The following is an 18,910-nucleotide window of genomic DNA, read 5'->3' as shown; positions in this document are numbered from 1 at the left end:
CGGGATTTTATTCTTAAATACTTTTAGTCTGAGTTCTTCCCTCAGAACAAGCAACCATGTTTCGCTACCATACAGCAGAACAGGTATTACTATTGCTTTATATATATTTTAGGCTTTACATTCGTCGACAGGATTCACGATAACAAAATATATACACTCTGTTGTTTTAAACAAATCTTCTGTACTTTTCTCGAATTTTATTTTACGTGATATGGTATCTTATTTTCAACAATTCTTCTCATAGGTGGACATTCTGCTCTAGTGAATTTAGAAACAGTTGCAGAAAATGGAGTTTCATTTAACATGTCTGCCTCACTGCTCTTATGGCGTCGTTACATTTATTTGTATTCTAGTTGTTGTTTTGGAAGAGTCGTGATATAAGTCAAATAAACACTTAAAGTGTTACTCTTCATAATTTATTTTTACCATGAATTGTTTAACTAGTTTTGTCTTAGAAAATAGTATATTGCTATTATCGTAGCAGGAGCGATCAAGCCAAACCGGAACCTTTGATTGTTCTAGGTTGTTTTCGGAGTTAGCGTCTCTTTCAGCAGCGATTCTGAGAAGTGGATCTACAGCTTAATATGGAATCGAAACCACATGTGCTCCCACTGATAATCGAACAGAGGTCTCCTGCAACAAAGGCGCGTATGCTAATCATATAATCAAGAGGGAGCTTCGGGCCTTTTGAGTTATAAGCTAGGACAAAGGTCAACAACAGTGTAGACTCCACTGACTGGATACTTGTAAGAGACGGATTACATCATTGCTTCCTTGAGCCCATATGTATTCAACCTAATTATGGATGTCCTGCTGTATCTGATAATATTCAATGCATTACATTTGGCGTATGTTGTTTGTAGATGACAATGTCTTATGTAATGTCAAGAGAAAAGTTAGAAAAAAGTTAGAAAAGTAAATAAAAGCTTTGAAGAACGGAGAACGTAAACATCAGTAAGACGAAAACGAAATATATGAACTTCAAGGAGATAGAAAGGAAACCGTACAGGGTCTAAAGAAGGTAAATAAAGTTAAATACCTAGATTCCACTATGGGTAAGAATGTGAGTTTAAATGAAGAAATACAAGACAGAATTAAGTGGAAGAAGATGTTTGGTATTCTTTGTTATAAAAAAATAAGTGTCAAGATGAAAGGAAGACCCTATGAGACCGTAATGAGATTCGTAATGCTATACAGGCATTCTTTGTGATAAAAGAATAGGTATTAAGGTGAAAGGAAGAGCTTATAAGACTGTAGTGAGATTCGCAATGTTGTACAGGCATTCTTTGTGATAAAAGAATAAGTACCAAGGTGAAATCAAGAGGTTATAAGACCGTAGTGAGATTCCCAATGCTGTACAGGCATTTTTTATAATAAAAGAATAGGTTCTAAGGTAAAAGGAAGAGCCTATAAGACCGCAGTGAGATTCGCAATGCTGAACAGGCATTCTTTGTGATAAAAGAATAAGTACCAAGGTAAAAACAAGAGCGAGCCTATAAGATCGTAGTGAGATTCACAATTCTGTACGGGCACTCTTTGTGATAATAGAATAAGTGCCAATGTGAAACGAAGAGCCTATAAGACCGTTGTGAGATTCACAGTGCTGTACAGGCGTTATTCGTGATAAAAGAATAAGTGTCAAGGTGAAAGGAAGAGCCTATAAGACCGTAGTGAGATTCACAATGCTGTACAGGTGTTCTTTGTGATGAAAGAATAAGTGTCAAGATGAAATCAAGAGCCTATAAGACCGTAGTGAGATTCACAATGATGTACAGGCATTCTTTGTGATAAAAAATAGGTGCTAAGGGTAAAAGGAAGAGCCTATAAAACCGCAGTGAGATTCGCAATACTGTACAGGCATTCTTTGTGATAAAAGAATAAGTGCCAAGGTAAAAACAAGAGCCTATAAGACCGTAGTGAGATTCACAATGCTATACGGGCGTTCTTTGTGATGAAAGAATAAGTACCAAAGTGAAAGGAAGAGCCTATAAGTCCGTAGTGAGATTCACAATGCTGTACAGGCGTTATTACTGATAAAATAATAAGAACCAAGGTGAAAGGAAGAGCCTATGAAACCGCAGTGAGATTCGCAATGCTATATAGGCATTCTTTGTGATAAAAACATAAATGCCAAGGTGAAAGGAAGAGCTTATGAAATCGTAAGAATTGCAATGCTGTACGGACCAGAAACTTAAAGAGGTTAGGAAGGTGCGAGAAAAGAAACTAGACATGATCGAATGGATATGTGGTGTTACCTGGTTAGATAGGATCAGAAAAGTAAGAACAAGATGCAGTGTTAAAGTGACTGAGACATCGAAGAAAGTGCAAGAGAAAAGATTACAGTGGTATCGTCATTTTATGAGAAGAAATTATGATTATGTCAGCAAGAGAGTGTGAAAGAAGAAAGCAGACGCTAAAAGAGGAAGAGGAAGACCAAAAACAAAATGGATAACTTGGAAGAAAAGTGGTTAATAAAATATGATGTTTGGAACCAAGCAAGATGGAAGCGAATCATGAAGAAAATATACGAAAAAAGACAGAGTTAAATTACATCTATATGCTTATCCCGTTATTTAACTAATGCTTGGAAAGCTTTGACACAAAAAGTTTTCTCAAAATGTCTAAACTATCCTAGCACAGCCTGATTGGTTAGGTTTTCGACCAATACTGTACTATACGTATCTATCGACTTTTCTTCTTTGGATGCTATCTAGTCTTCCATTTGTATCTTCTATTCCTATTCTTTTCCTATTCTTCTTCTATTTCTATTCTTTTCTTCTACTTTCCATTCTATCTTTAAAATTTTTCTTCCATAGATACGAATTGGGTTCGTATCTTCACTATTTCTTCGTAGTCCTTAGTGCGCTATCCAAAGCAATTCATTTACGGATAATGTTTCTTATTTTAGTATTCGAATAAATCAACAATGGCTTGGATATCTCTTTCTCTTTGCATTATACGAATAAACAAGGACTTCAGGAATCTTCTCACTACTCGAATAAGCTTTGTTTAAATACATTTTTTTCTTTGCATTATTCAAATAAACCAAGAATTATTTAAATAAACCACTTTTTTTTTAAAAAAAAATAAATTTATCTTCTTTGCGTTTTCGAACAAAACAATAAGAGTTCGAAAAATTATTAGCTATTCTAGTAATTGTTCTAAAGTTATTCGAATTGATGCTCTGTATTCCAATGATTCCTTGTTTATTCGAATGAAATCCTTGAACAAAGAATGTTCCTCAATATTTTAATACCTAGTGAATATTTAGATATGGAATAATAATGCAGATTTTAACAACACTACCATTTACACCGATTTTTAGGAAGTAGAGAGGCCATAATCAATGTTTCAACTGAATTACAAATACAGTACATTTCTTTAAAGGGCATATCCGGTTTGTCATAAGCACCAGACTGTCACGTGATCAGTTCAAAAGTCGCGCTGTGTGCTAAATCGAGTTTGGAAAATTCCAAATCCAAATGAAAGACATTTCAAGTACCTAACCTCCACGTGGGTCGCCCTGGGTAATTCGAAGAAGATACATATATTTTATCATTATTATTCATTTTACTCAAACAACTTGAGTTTCGCAGTCTAGTCCATATCCATATTTACTTTATGCACGTGCATATTCATATAGTACATCGTTTTTGCCCTTCATTATGTCTTTGTAATAAGCTTTTAATTAGCCATCTTCTTATTCTAGTTTTTGAGATATGTGGACGAATTCATTTTTCAAATTTATTTTCCATTGACCTTAATGTTCATGTTTCGTGATTTTTTACTATATTTTAGGAGAATTTCTTTCTTGAATATAGATTCTACATAGTCTGTTCTACGTATATTAAGCTGAATTTCAGCCATTTCCCAGTTTTGGTTTTTGAGATAAGTGGAGGAATTATTTGTTTTACATTGATTTTGGTTTTTGAGATAAGTGGAGGAATTATTTGTTTTTCATTGATTTTGGTCTTTGAGATAAGTGGAGGAATTATTTGTTTTTCATTAATTTTTCATTTATATTAGTGTTAACATTTCGTGATTTTTTTGACTATGTTCCATCCATTTTAGAACAAATTGCTTTTGGAATATAAAATCTACATAGCCTCTTCTACATTTGAACTGAATTACAGCCATGTCCCCCAAAGTCTGTTCACATCATTGCAACCGGATACGCCCTTTTTCAGAACGAAAACTATTTATTTTTCTAGAGAACAGTTTTGTCGAGTTCACGTCTTCGATATATTCAGCACTGCGGATGAAACGATCGAAGTGAACTAACAAGCTAGTGAGCAAATGACACCTTTACTGCGAACTGACAATAGCATTCCGCCGTCAGGCAGAGAGGCCTCGTTTTGAACATCGAAATTGAAACTATCGTACCATGTACTGTATGTGTGTGAATCTTTCTGAAAAAAAGGAGGGGGGGATTAATCAGAGACTTGAAAATAACGAGCACACGTTTGTCAGGGAAACAAGATTATTTTTAAATATAGCTTAAACCATACAGTGCGAGCGTAATTCAGATATATGAATACAAAATGTATCACTTATGCATCCTTGCGTGTAAGGTAGTGAAACCTAAACAGACAAAAGTTTACCTTCTTTTTGTCTGTTGTTGTGTGGTGTAGATTGTGTGTTAAAAAGGAAAACAAAATTAAAGAAAAATGATACCATGGTTTTGCTACAGAAAGTTTTATATATATATATATATATATATATATATATATATATATATATATATATATATATATATATATATATAGTATATGTATGTAGATATTCCTTCCTTCCTGCTTGTCAAATGGTGACCGGTATAATAGCACAATCGCATCATTCTGACGTAATTTATACCTGGCTGTGTTTCCTCCTCCAGTTTATGGAATCTCCGCTCTCTCACATATACACAAAATACTCTACCATGTAGTTCTGTGGCATAAATTGCAGAGAGAAACAACAGCATTCGCTATATCTTTTTTTTTTTTTTTTTTTTTTTTTTTTGGTAACACACAGATCATTAAATGTGCAGGGACACGGGACAATGTACGCAAAATAGATACGACTTGAAGTAAATGGTCCAAACTCCCAGTTTTTTCCTCTTGTGTTTTGTTTTTGCTTGTTTTGTTGTTGTTGCTATTGCTGCTATATTTAGTTTTTCTTTATCTTCTTGTCTTCTATGTATGTATGTACTCGTACAATCATTTACATTTTTATGCATGCTAGGTGTGTTCGCTTGTAAATTATTAGTTATAAAGAAAAAAAAACTGGACAACAAAGCAATAGAGAAACAACACAATAAGAATTGTATTGCTTTAATTCACGGGTAATTTCATGTGTACTTTACTGGTATATATATATATATAAAGTATCTTGGAAACGAAAATAAATAAATTCACAGTTAATATAAATATAGTTCAGTATTCAGCTTTAGTATTATCAGATAATAGTTTCAGGAAGAATAAACTAATACATTACATATTGTTGCGTCTCCACACACACACTTTGAGTGGTTGTCTGTGTGTGTGTTTGTGTGTGTGTGTGTGTTTGTATGCAGGTGCGCACCCAGAATTTTGGTTGCGATGGGTCCAATTTTTTTGGGGGGGTGGGGGTGGCGATAGTACAAGACATTACATCTATATAGTGTTGAACCTATGTTATTCTTCACCCGAAAATCACTTGGTCGAAAAGGTGTAAAAAGATTTTTCAGCCCAGCCATTCTGAATGGGATTTTCCTCCTTCACACCAGGCAAACGCCGGGGTGGTACCTAACTTACAGGTCCTAGGCCGCTTCCTTTCTTCCTCTATCCTTTCTTCCCTCCCCCTCTCCGGATAGTGTGCTCGCCGAGAGACATCATCCCTCCTACGTGACGGGCTAAATGGCCATAGATGCCAACAGCTCAGAAATCTAATTCCTAAACCCTAATCTTTACTTGAAAATAGGATAAGCAATTATTAATTACTGTCACTTATATTCTCAGGGGGAGAAATGATAGAACTAGATTATAAGAAAAGAAATTATACAGATGAGGTGTAAAATCAAATTTTTAGGCCATATCAATAATTTCTTTCTTGTACAATTATAGTTATATGAAGAAAGTGTACAAACATTAGTCTAGTTGCACAGTTTTTTTTGGGGGGGGGGGAGAGAACACGTGGACTCCCACGTAGCTGCGTATCGATTTGCGTGTTTACTTACTCTTGTTTGTTTCAAAAATTCGGGGCGCTGAAGCAGCCAAAAGTAATTTAAGCACAAAGAAAGTTGATTTTATATTCAATGGAAGAATACCAAATGATAGTCATTATTTAAATACCAAGACTTTAATAACATATCTGACGAGCAAAATTACAAATCATATGTGCCACCGTTAGGAGAGTGTGTGTGTGTGTGTCATTGTTAAAATATTTGTGTCACTGGTAGATGAGTATATGCCACCGTTAAAAAAAATTCAGCGTGCGCATCTCCAACCGTGATTTCGAATGTACTTCGATTAGCCTGTCGTATGAATCTACTGTTCGTGGGTAAGAGAGAGACTTGCTATATTTGAACGGTGTATGCACAGCAAGCGACGTTGACAAGTAAGGCACGGCGTGCCGTAAGCGAACATGCGAGTTGGGCTGTTTCTTTTGCCAAACTTTGTCTATTACTGTTTACTTTACAATCGCTGGAACCCAGTTTCCGTTCTAATGTTGACCTTCCAATGTACTACTACAATTGGTAAACGGCACGATTTCAGGGACATGTGTCCTCAAAGGCTCGTACTTCTTTCCAGGATCGCAACATTCTCCTTTCATTTTCATGTGGAACCCCCTTTATTCAACGGGAGATTTTCCTACGACGCCACTGCTTTCCTCATTATCGTCATGATATTCCGCACATTCATTTTGGTATCCACGTTTGGGATTTCATCGTTCTCTACCGGTGAATTACAGAATGCTTCTATGGTAATTTACTTTCGCGTTACCCTGTATATCTAACAAATAATTCAAAAAGGAATTGAATGACTATTCCCACGTTATTCACCGACCCCAAATTAGCATCTACACGTAATTTGTCCAGTTCGGACGTGGGAGGTTGGAAACATTTCCTTGTTAGAGAGTGGAAAGGATAAATCAGCTCTCAGAAACCAGATATCTTAGAGAGTGGAAAGGATAAAAGAGTTCTCAAGAGACAAGGCGTATTAGAGAGTTGCAAAGATAAACGAGCTCTCAGAGACCAGGTGTCCTGAAGAGTTATAAGGATAAAGGAGCTCTCAGAGATCAGGCGTCTTAGATAGTTGTAAGGATAAAGGAGCTCTCAGAGAGTGGTAACGGTAAAGGAGCTCTCAGAGATCAGGCGTCCTAGAGAGTGGTAACAATAAAAGAATTCTCAGAGACCAGAGATCTAGGGAGTGGTAAGGATAATGCTCTCAGAGGTAAGATATCCTAGACAGTGGTGAGGATAAAGGAGACTTCAGAGACCAGGCGTCCTAAAAAGTGGAAAGGATAAAGGAGCTCTCAGAGACGTCTTAAAGAAGGGGATAAAGCTCAGAGACGAGGTGTCTTAGAGAGTGGTAAGATGTTTCCAGAGACCGACATTTAGCAAAGGAATTCTCAGAGATTAGAAATCAAATCAAATTAATTTAATAATAGACTTCCAAATTTACAATTGAATCGTTTTTTGTAAAACAACACATGTCATAAAAACCAAGTTTGGAGAAAAATGAGAAAAACTACATAACACACTATAGTTTCTCCAAAACTATCTATTTATTTATAATATACCAAGTGTAGGCAACGGCTTGACAGGTGCAGATATCTCACAAAATGTGTGTCTATGCGTAGAAAACACAATATTGTTGTTAATTTCGTGTCTGGTAAAACTTGACATGTGTCGTTTTACAAAAAAAAAAAAAAAAAGATTTAATTATAAATATAGTTAAAGGAACAGTTCGACTTAGAAATGCATTTTTTCAATTTATTTCCATTTGTAGAGTTGAAAATTCAAAAAGGAATGGTGTTTGTTTGATCGCGATACGTTCAGTCGTTAGCGAGTAACAGAGGAAGAAAGATTTTGTGATGACGTCATAGGTGGGCAAAGAGCGAGAGCAGGCTTACATACTACACAGTGCCAAGCATTTCGTTTGTGAGAGGTGCGGTGGCACGTTCTAAGTGTGATTTCCTTTTCCAGAACTGATTGCAAAGACTTACAAATATAATCTTCATGTAGAAAATGATATTTGATGGTGGGCTGTACAAATGTTTTTATAATATTATAAAACGTATCTTATAAAGCATGAGTTCAGAGTTTCAAAAAAAAAATCGAAACCAATATGTAAATAGATGGCGGACGAGATTGCTGCAACACCTAAGTACCTTTTCTTTAATCATGCTTCCGATTCCCAAACATAAGTATGTTCATTTTCACATTTTGTTGCAATTTTTAACGCTGACCCTATAATTTTGTGCTTCAAGGTATGTACAGGAGCGCAACACATGAGGCAAAAATGAAATAACATCTGAAAAGTTTGCCAGAATACGAAAAACACTTCACCGGTTAAATTTCTTTTATTCGCATAGCTGTCCCCGGAACAACTCTCATCATCCGTTTCATCATCATTGTCACATGATACAGAGAAATTAAACGATGGATCAATGTCTTGAGGAACAGTCATCGTCACTGATTCCTTCTACAAGCCGGTATATTTCACTCCATAATTCACATTGTATAGCTTATTTCTAAAGCAGTATCTACAGTATCCTGAGTGATATCATCTCTATTACCCTCTAATGCCTCGTCTTGACTACAACCATCAATTGCGTCTTGTACGATATTTGTACGTAGGTATCTGGACATAGATCGGTGCTTGTTCAATGGCTCGGATTTTAAACCTTTCAATAATATACTTGAAACAGTAGTCTTTCTCAGTTTGCGTGTAAATAATTCTACTGGCATTAGCCAGAAGTGGATCTAGACGGTAAAAACTCAGGAAGAGGGGAGTCAGAACCCAGACTATGATATGTATATCATGTTTACTAAAAACGTTTAAAAATATCTAAATAATAGCTTAAATCAATTTTGTCACTCAAAAACTGGGGTGCCTAGGCCCCCGACCCCAGCCTAGATCCGCAACTGGCATTAACTTTTCTTTCAGTAAACTTGACTTCTCGAAGACAAGCTCTTCAAGATGTTTGGAACACGAGTGATTTTATTTGGTACATTTTTTTCCCATTGATTTTCTTGGGCCATAATTTATATCGATCTAGTGATTTCTCACGACTTAGAAACGTAAGAAAAGATACTTTACGTCCTCAGTTTCAATTGCACAAGAATTACAACCGAAAAGACAGCAGGTGTTAAGCATTTCTACTTCACTTCACACACACAGCACGCGCTGTACTAACACGTGTATTCTACTTCACACTAGTGTTTCTTTCAGAAAAAAAATCCGGGGGGGGGGGGCACTTAGTATTCGGAGAGGCACATTATTTTTACACAGTACTATTATATTTATTACAATATAGACGTATTATTTTGGTCTCCTCCGGGGGAATCTCTCAGAGCTCCGGGAGACAGTGCCACCCTAAAAACATGTCTGGAAGAAACACTGTTTCGCACAACAAACGTAATTACTGCTCTCTCTCTCTCTATTCTTTTTTATACTAATGCTATAGGAAAACCAACTAACAAAAACTTCCCTCAAGAATTCAACACAGCAAGACTGCTAACAAATCCAAAACACAATCTATTAAATCCAATGCACTATTAAAGGTTTATCAGCTGCGTACAAGGGAGTGGTTGCTGACTCACATTGAGTTTCTCACGTATCCCACCCATGACGTCACAATTTACGATTCATCAAAAACAAATGCCTGTAGAAGCTGAACGAGACGGCCAATCAAGATATAAAAAAATACGGGTCTCTTATTTTTTGTTTCTCTTTCTATTGCACCAAACTTGTTTTTAACTCGAACTGCTCCTTTAAGTAATATATCTGTAGTTTTACAAATTTCATTGTATGCACGCGTGAAAAACGTAGTATCGGGCTGGAGAAAAGACAATATCCTAAAATAAGATTAAATTTATGAAAAATACGAATCACGTTACTATAAGTTCCAGAATTAAACTTCTTAACTGATTACAGATTGAAAATGAAATGAAATGAAATCTTTAAGTTTAACGTCCCACGGTTATGCCGGTTAGACTAAAGGAGACGTGATAATGAGAAATGAGTGAAATGAAGAAAGTGGGAGGAAACGGGAGAACCCCGAGAAAACCCACGAGCACGGTGTTTGTTCACCACAAAGTCCACAAGGCGCGAGCTGGGATCGAACCAGGGACTCCAAGCACCGGAGGTGAACGCTCTACCACTGAGACACCGCGCCCCCCGATTACAGATTGAAGTGGCTGCTACGCTAGAGACTAAAAGCCGAAAATTTGATTGTTTAACTTTAAAATTGTATCACTCATATCACTCAACTGTCATTGCGGCTCGTATTTGAGAGAAAAGACAGAGAGACAACGAGTATCTCATTCAGGTTGTTGGTTTGTGAAGACTGCAAATTACTTTTCGCAACTTCTAATTATAGTACAAACAACTGAATCACAATAATTCTGTTGTGTACAAAATTCTGGAGATAACAGGTATCCATTTTTGTAACAGATGCAGTTCACGAGACTAGAAAATAGGGTATTGAATCTGATATTAAGTGCAGAAATGTAAAATGGCAATTTTTAGGCTACATTTCTCTTCAAGTACATTATTTAAAAACTAGGCAATTTTGTAGGATTCTCAAAGATTGAAGGGTTGCGCATCCAACGAAAATTATGAGTGCTCCACCGACTTCAACAATGCATATTCTTGAAATTGATCCCGTATTTGCAAATATTTGCATTCTAGTTATATTCAGTACAGTGAATGTTCTGGAAACGTTTTTTCTTGTGATCTAAGACGGTTATTAAAATATTTTCCACATACTTCAGTATCGCATCCCATCTTTTTCTATTGAGGATATGGCTTATACACTTGCATAATACTAAGAAATACAGGGTGAACATAAAGTCTTGCCCTGATTACAAAAATTTATTACAGAAGAACCGTGTGACATAATAATGTAAATACTGGTCAATTACATAGGTTAGTATTACAAGTTTTTTTAAAAGACCACTTACGTTACTTGTGGGCGATTTGGTTTCGTGATACCACAGCACGCATTCCGCTTTCTCTTGCTTCGATGCCATTTCGCCAACTAACCCCCGCGCGCCACGTAACGTACTACGTCACTCTTGGGTAGCTAGTGGCATCTATTGGTCTAAAAAAACTTGTACTACTAACCTATGTAACGGAACAGAATTTACATTATTCTGTCCAACGGTTATTCCGTAATAAATTTTTATAATCAGGGCAGGACTATATGCTCACGGTGTACGTATATACTATGGTACTTATTGGTATATATGTACTGGACGCATTGAAGTGTGGTGGGTCAGACAAATGAAAGAAAGCTGTGGCGCGACGTTGCCAGTCGTTAACTAAGTAGAGTTACTACAGTGCGAGCAGGTGGTTAGGCGACAAATACATCTCTTTCTCTGTTTTAACAAGATAGACAAGACGTGGCAACGCCGTAGTTTATTCATTTGCTAACAGTGTTTGAACGGAGCTCGGAGTGCAGTCTTCAAACGCTATTAACTTTGTCTCTGAGCATAGTAATCATTTTTGCTGGAACGTTGCTTGTTACTCAACTTAGTGGAAATAGTTCATACGATTGTCGATCTTTTTAAGGAGAAGCTACTTTTCCTAAAATTAAGTCATATGCAGGTGTAGAAGAGTGCTTTCATTTTCACTTTTTTTTTTTCAGCTAAGACTTAGAAATATACTTTTAAGCTAGTTGCAGCTTACACACACGATTTTCTTTTTTGTGACAACACACGGTTGAGTTGTTGTTGATTTTGAGGTTAACGTTCCTTCTAGCAGCGAGACTATATGAGACGTGGACCTACTGATTAACGTGGAATCCAAACCACATGAGCTTCTACCAGGAATCAAACCCGGGTTTCCCACGTTAAAGGCGCGTATGCTAACCACTTAGCCACGAAGGAGCTCGACAATAAGGTATTGGTGATAGAAGCTGTATTGTAACCAAAATAAAGTTCATAACATTACGTTTACAAAAAGTCGTTGTGATTACTGAACTCGATTTACAATTACTTTTACTATATATATGTATTAAAAACAATATATCAAAACGGAATTGAAATTGGAACTATTCTCAAATTAAATATCGGATTGTAATAACTTACCTATTTCCGCAGTGACTTTGGAAGCTGATTTCATTCTTTTCTTTACGAAACACTTGCAAAGTATTATAACATTAATCGTTATATGTAAACACTAGCTATTGAAACTCAATTCGGCTGGTTATTTTATACAAAGCCATGGTAACAGTTTCTAATAAAATATAAATCATCATATTAACAATTAACAATTAATACATTTTTAAATTGAAGATTTACTATTTATTTTTAACATTTTAATAGATTTATGCAGAATAATATAATTTGCATATTCTAATTTTTGAGTTCTGATTTTTGTTATATATAATTATGATACAATAGTTTATTTTATTAGTATATATAAAATCAATAAAGTATAATATATACTGAATGTGTAGAATAACGACCAGATGTTAAATTTATAATATGACGACTCATGGACAATATTAATTGTGAATTTAGTTCCCAGTCTCAGCTTTCGAAGAACATTGTTCATGATTTATGTATGTGGTAAATCTTTTCAAGTAAATGTTGTAGTGTTGCGAGCGGTGTTCGAAATCGAGTATCGATGAAAGGATGACTTTGAAATCCTTTACGCCAAAAAGTGTGTACGACTGTTCTAGGAAAACTTCCTACTTATTATGATCTTCCTGATATATGCTACTCAGGGCCGTGCCGTGGAAAATCAGTGCTCGGGGTGAGAGTATACGACGGCGCCCCCATACATATATTCGAAACAATTTTTCGTATCTTTTTTCCTTTCGCCCCTCTGACTTCATCGCCCGGGGCCGTCACCCTCCTCACGGCACGGCCCTGAGCTACTCATACAGTTTTATCAATTACTTTCAAAATCTTATGTACGAGGCGCATCCGGTAAGTAAGTTTCGAAAGACCCCAAGATTGTACGAGTCAACACAGCGGGACGCGCTTGCACTGAATGAAGGAGGAACACTATCCATAACCTGGCACAAGCGCAAGTGTGTGGAGTCAGTAGTAGGATAACTGTGGTATGATAAACATGGCTGCGCGCATTCAGTCACCCATTAAGTACAGCGTTATGGCGGCAAGCAGGTTTTTTTCACCCCAAAAAAGTTGTCGGCGTCAGTGATTCATCACGAGTTGTGTGAAATGTATAAACTATGTTATGACCGCTGTTGAAATTTATTATGCTAATGATTATTGAATGAAATATTTATCCTCTTTTTCAATTCAGAAGCAAGAAAATAGTGGAAACACTTCCGTTGGTCTTTGTCGGGTTACTATGTGCGAAAAACATATATCATCCTCTGTAAGACAAGGGGACTGATTCTGGATGTCAGAAACCTACTAAATCAAATATTTGCAACCATTCGATTAGCAGTGGTGGTCTTGTGCCTTGGTTACCACTTATGTCTGACATAACTCCGTAGGATGATACAAAACCGTAGTATAAGTAACATCTATCTTAAAACGCGAGGACCTCGTTGCACATGTCACTGCAGCTGCTGAGGTGATATCAGAAATGTCAGGCGTGTTTTACTATACCAAGCAACATCACATTCATCAATGCTGTCGATATATTGAAGTCAAAATCGTTAATATCAACACAGTTTCTGTGACCTTCATCATTTTGCCTTTATCTTACAGGTACACAAGTTACAATATCATTCAGGAACTTATATAAAGTAGATTCTCAAAGGGTACAGATGGTAGTGCAGAGAGGCTCATTTTGCACATCTGATCTTTGGATATTTGAATAGTCCGTGTTATGTTCTCTTTGGTCTACCTGTCACTACATTTCTGTAGTATTGTCTTTACCATTTTCCGTCTAGAAAGTTCATTTACCCACGCTTTTCGAGATATCCACCTCCTGAATACGTTAAGTTTCAACTTTGTTACATAACCTGTTTCGTTACTTTCATATGTTATCAACTTGTCAACAATCTTTCGTTTGATAAGAAGAAAGGGAAAGAAGGGATGCACGATGGGTCGGTAATATAGTATTCACCTCTACTGAAGAGGTCCCACTTTCAATCCCAGGCAAAGTGAGTTTGTGGTGGGAAAATATATTTGTTACGGAGTATACTTTTAATTTCTCGCACATCGTCATTGTGCTAATTTTTACAAAATCTTTAAATATCATAAATGTATGTCTTCTTTAATCCATAGAGTATGATTGTGAGTCATTAAACTCAATGAGCCTTATGCAGAGACGTTCTGACTTGTGATTAGTGCCATACTAAAGAGTTCAACTAACATATGTTTCCTACAGTCTTTAGTCAGTCTTTTAGTATGACGCTAATCATACGCCAAAACGACTCTGCATGAGGTGGAAGATTTTTATTTAATTTCGTTTCATCCACGACAACCTTGATGACACCCCTTTGTTGATATGCAACCACGCACAACACATAAAAACCACCCTCTCGATTCACATGTTCTGGCAATGACTTGCTAGTGTGTTGTTTAATAAAATTTTATTTGAGTAAAATTAAAACTTTAAGTCTTATCTTAAAAAATTAAAAGTATAAAGGCAATAGCAATATTTTTAAAGAATGTCAGAAATTTCATCAGTCTTGTAAGATATTGTAAACAACTTTTGGCGAAAGGGAAAATGTTCTGCAAAACAGTATAAAAAGCCTCTCTTTTAACAACAAGTTAACGATTTGGACACCTGAACTTGGATAAGTTTATTGAAATACTACAAGAATGGAAGAACACTCTTCTGTCCAAGTAAATTGTCCTTTCCTTACTTTTCTGATCTTGTTATGATGAGTTTGGCTATTCCCAGATTGTGCGTAGGTTTTCCACAGACAGGTTAAGATACTTCACTATTACTTACGAGCATTAAATTCATTAATTTTAATATAATTTAAAATTGTTATGGCTCCTATAAATGTGTTATGTCTGTTGTTTGAATGTCGTAATTAATTTTCTGCATAACAGCAAGACAGAATGTATTATTGTACATTGTTGTAAATTGTTATACAATAAAATTAGGTTAGCTAACAATCAATTAATCCTTTCATTTTTATTTGAATAACTAGTATAATATTATTTTTTTTAAAAAAAAGTTTACATTTATGAAGGTACAAAACACTAGGATGTCGTTCGATATGTCATAAGTAGGGCCCACTAATACTAATGGAATATCCAACAATCCTTCATTTCCTGCAGGGATATTCTGAATCATATAGTTTTAGATAGAGCAGATTGCAAGTCTAGGAGGATAGCATGATGCCTCAGCTCAATGGCTAATGATTTTGGATATATTCATTTCCCACACTTTAGGTAGCGTGTAACTTTCAAACTAAGCGATTTCGAGGAAATGTTTGCTGGATTTGTTTTCTTATTTCTGTAAGTAGAGTCATCTCCTAAGAGTTCTAAGATGTATTTTGCAACACCCTGTATATATATAGACGCTATATTTTATATATATATATATATATATATATATATATATATGTGTGTGTGTGTGTGTGTGTGTGTGTGTGTGTGTGTGTGTGTCAAGCGAGTGAGAGAGCGAGAGAGATTGTTAAAAAATATCTAAGATGAATACAACAAAGAAAGTAGGTAACGAAGCTATTTTCAAAGGCTTTCAAAGATACTTAACTACTGAATGTCTTTTCGGAAAACTTATTATTCAAAGAACTTTCAAAGAAATTCACTTGTATCGGTAAGTAGATCTTGAAAGAAGCAGACGTCTTAAGAAAAAAAACCTGGGAGATCTTCTGTGCCTTGTAACATCATTTGTATGAGAATACTGTACTTTTATAAGTATACAAAATCAATATATTGTTTATTTTACTCAGCAAACTGAAATAACAAAAAAGGAAAAAAAAGGAATATCGAATTGACTAATTCAATAATTCAATAGAAAAATAATGATAAGGAAATGAAACAAGTTTTATACATATTTACTTTAAAACAACTTTTTTTCTAATAAACGAGAAAGACATTTTATAAATCCAGATGTAATGGACAAATTTCACCCCGTTTTCGGATGAAGTAAAGCACATAATTACCAACTGATTTTGCTAGAAAATCCAAACATTCAGCTTGTTTCTAAATGATTTGCATTTCTGATTTTGCTCCGAAAGACGTCGGTTGGTTCTAGATTGAAGAATATGTGGTTCGGATCTCCAATTATGGGACTGACATTAAAAATAATAAAAAAATACCATTTTTCTTTTGCTTGTTTTTCATAAGTGAAAAGAGATTAATGAAATGCAACTTCCACAATCATAGATAATGTTATTCTACAACAGAAAATATGAATCTGAAGAATTTCTACAGTTTTCATTTATAGAAATTACAGTGTTACCAGAATTACATTTTCCCCAAAATCTAAGTTGAGGTAGCGACTAGAGGAACCAACTTAACTTCATTTGATTACGTATCATGTTGTTTTGGAATTCTGTGAACTACTTTTTAAGTAATAGTTGTATTTAGTTTGTAATAAAGAAAATAGTTTTAACATGCACTTAGTAAAATTAAATAATAATGTTATTTAAAATGTAGCTTACAAGATTCCAAGACAACATGATACATAATCAAATGCAATTGAGTTAGTTCCTCCAGTCGCTGTCTTAACTTAGATTTTTTGCGGAACTTTATTCTGGAAACACTATAATTTCTATGGGTGCAACACTGAAAATTCTTCAGATTCATATTTTCTGTTGTAGAATAACATTATGTATGATTCTGGTAAGTTGCATTTCATTATCTCTTTTCACTTATGAAAAGCAAGCAAAAAAAAAAAAGTAAATTTTGTATTATTTTTACTGCCAGGCTCTGAAGTTATAAGTCCAGATTTATTTGTGATTTTATGTTAACAAAAGACTTGGAACTACAACTGACATCTTATCCTAATTTTAATAGTACTCCATAAGTAGTTTTTTTAAATTATTAGAATATAGTTCTTCTTGTTATATTCTTGGTAAATAGGGATACAAGGGTACATGCATTACTTATTGATTTCAGATATGTCCATGACTCTGTTAGGAGGGAAACATATTACAACATTCTTAGCGAATTTAATATACGAAAAAAGTTAGTTAGAGTAATTAAGGCGTGTTTAAATGAAACCCAAAAGTAAAGTTTGAGTAGGGAAATACTTGTCCACGAGACTTCATGTCAAGAATTGCCTAAACTAAGAAGATGCGTTGTCGCCATTATTATTTAATTTTATTCTTAGAATATGCTAAAATATCAAACATAAATAAATAAATAAATAATTGCAACCAGGATCTAGAGCTGAATGACATTCGCCAGGTTCTGACGTATTCTGATGATGTCAATCACGTAGGGGATGATATAAAGATCAGATAGGGGATGATGTCAATCAGATAGGGGACAATAGAAAGAAATACAGAGGTCCTGCAGAGACATAGGTTTAGAAATAAACGCAAAGAAAACTAAATGCATGAGAATTCTCCATGACCGTAATGCTGTAAGTGATAGATACGTTAAAATATCAAGTAATAATTTCGACAAAGTGGATACTTTCAAATATAAATTTCTTCTAAAAGAAAAGAATTCGTGTTATTATTCAGTCCAAACTCTCTTGGTCTTCGTGAATTCTGTCGAAGAATTTGAAGCTTGAAATAGATAAAATGATAATTTATATCTATTGTGTTATATTGTTACATTATAGCTGTGTATAATGTATCATGGTCCGTGATTTTTTGAACCACCTGTATATTTATGTTTATATTTATTTCCAAAAGACAATTAAAAATTATTGTAAATCACTATTATATTTTAGGGTTCACTTTAAAAGTGTAATATTTCGTCAAAATAGTAATATAGCAGAAGTAGTTTCCATAAAATTGCATATAACATAATATTTTATTATTATTGCTTATTTTGTCCTTAATATTAATTTATCTGGGTCAAAGGTGTGTATTTTGTAGTTTCTTATAGGTTTTGTGCTATTTTCAAGGGAATTTAGATGTAAGGGATCTTCGCAAAGAAACTCGTAAAATTTAATTTTGTAACTTCTTCAAAATTTCATCCTGAAATCCGGCCATGGTGCCTTCTTGGCACATCCCTTTGTTAAGGTAGAAATTATTTCTCATTGGAGTTTAAAGAAATCTCAGTTTGGTTTGAGGCTCATTTCAGATTTTGGATCATTGGTTCGGTTTCTTTTGATGTGACGAGATTTAGGTGCTATTTTTTTGTTGCGTCACTAAAGAACCAATTAGCTCTCTCCTCCTTGGTATTCTTTGTCTTTTTACCTAAACCGTGTTAGAGATCGAACATACAATTCAATTTCTCGTCAAAATGGTGCATAATGTGGAAAGTTTTGTGTTAAAGTTTATGATAATTATTGTGGCTGGTGTTAAATGGTCTCTAATTTGACAAATAAGAAATTTTGCGGTGATGCAGTGCTCAAGGGACGGTGAGGTGAAACAAATTAGCATCGCTGTATAGTTGCTGTTATCCGCATAGTTCGAGGATAGGCTTGGTGAAGATAGAAACGTCTCCTTAATTTTTTTTCTAAGCACAATATTAGGGATTCTGGATTGAAGCCTTGTGCAAGAATTTAAGGTAAAAGCTTTTCCTGTTCTTTACCTAGTCAAATGTGATTTATTTATTTACTTATTATTTAAAATGGCGGAGTTAAGGCATAATCTTTTCTTCCACTCAACCATTTACATTTTCCTTTTTCTTTTTCTT

This window comes from Thermobia domestica, chromosome 9 (genome assembly GCF_964235325.1).
Source record: "Thermobia domestica chromosome 9, izTheDome1.hap1.1, whole genome shotgun sequence".
Taxonomy (NCBI): domain Eukaryota; kingdom Metazoa; phylum Arthropoda; class Insecta; order Zygentoma; family Lepismatidae; genus Thermobia; species Thermobia domestica.
This window is presented reverse-complemented; position numbering follows the sequence as displayed.